At 47.5% G+C, this 1306-nt stretch overlaps 1 pseudogene; it reads right to left on the bottom strand.

The window, feature by feature from the left end:
• Positions 1-263: 263 nt before the first annotated feature.
• LOC131398581 (immunoglobulin lambda variable 2-8-like) lies at positions 264-802 on the bottom strand (annotated as a pseudogene).
• Between the last annotated feature and the right edge of the window lie 504 nt (positions 803-1306).

Genomic DNA, 1306 nt, shown 5'->3' with positions numbered 1-1306 from the left:
AAAATCAATGTTTTTTTTGTGTGTGTGTGTTTGCGTTGTGTATGTATATTTATGAATGTGTATGCACATATACACATACATATATATACAGAGAGAGATGAGAAATAAAGAGATATAATGAAAAACAAATAGGGCAAATTGTTAAAAACTGATGAATCGGGAAAAAGGTTATTCAGGGGTTCTTTACATTTTCTTTAAATTTTTATTTAAATTTATATTTATTTCAAAATGAAATAATAACAAGGAAAATTGAAAGCCTGTGTTTAGGATGAAGGGACTTGAGTGAGCTCAGAGGAGGTTTTGGTCTCAATTCCCCATGAACTGAAACCACTGTGGGAAGTGTTACTGCCTGCATATGAGCTAGGTAGTAATCAGCATCTACCTCAGCCTGGAGCCCAGAAATGGTCAGGGAGGCCATGTTGCCAGACTTGGAGCCAGAGAAGCGAGCAGGGATCCCTGAGGCCCAAGTATTCACATCATAAATGAGGAGTTTGGGGGCTGTGACCGGGTGCTGTTGGTACCAGGAAACATACAAATAAGCCTCAATGTCACTGCTGCTTCCGGCACAGGAGATGGTGACCGACTGACCCAGAGCCCCAGAAGCAGATGGGGGCTGTGTCAGGGCAGACTGGGCCCCAGACACTGAAAGGAGGAAAAATACACTATGGTGAGTTCACTGTTGACATCTCAATGAGCCTGAAGACGAGACAAGGGATCAGCCCAGATATCTTGTGGTCCCTTCCCTGGAGGCCTCACCTGTGCCCTGAGTGAAGAGGGTGAGGAGGAGCAGAGCCCAGGCCATGGTGGAGTTGCCCCAAGAGCACTGCCTTCTGAGACACGAACCCTGGGCCTGGCTCCCCCACACGTCTCTTACCCCTTACTTCTACCTCAGAGTTGGGTGATGCCTCCATGTAAATCTGCTTGCTGCACCTGCCTCTCCTCATACCCTCTGACCTGGTCCTTGATTCTAGATATTTCTGCAACCCTGGTCAGCAGAACTTACTCAAGGATTAAAACTCTCTAACATGTTCTGAGCCAGGGCAGACTGATCCTATGACAGTATGCAGAACTGGAGCCAGCCCAGGGGTATCCCCATCTTTCCTGTTATGGAGATATGGTGGTTCCTTGGTGAGAAATCCAAGAAATGCCCTCTGTGTTGTGTGGGCCAAAGGTGAGCACAAGGTCCGAGGCTGGCTGATAGAGATCCCTTTGCTCCGTTTCCCTGGTGTCAAAGGCAAAGCTAAGGACCCCTTGGGGCCCTCAACCATTAGTCCCCTCAGTTAGGAGGGGTTTTCAGGAATCACTC

Source organism: Diceros bicornis, chromosome 35, assembly GCF_020826845.1.
Source record: "Diceros bicornis minor isolate mBicDic1 chromosome 35, mDicBic1.mat.cur, whole genome shotgun sequence".
NCBI lineage: Eukaryota > Metazoa > Chordata > Mammalia > Perissodactyla > Rhinocerotidae > Diceros > Diceros bicornis.
This window is presented reverse-complemented; position numbering and strand designations above follow the sequence as displayed.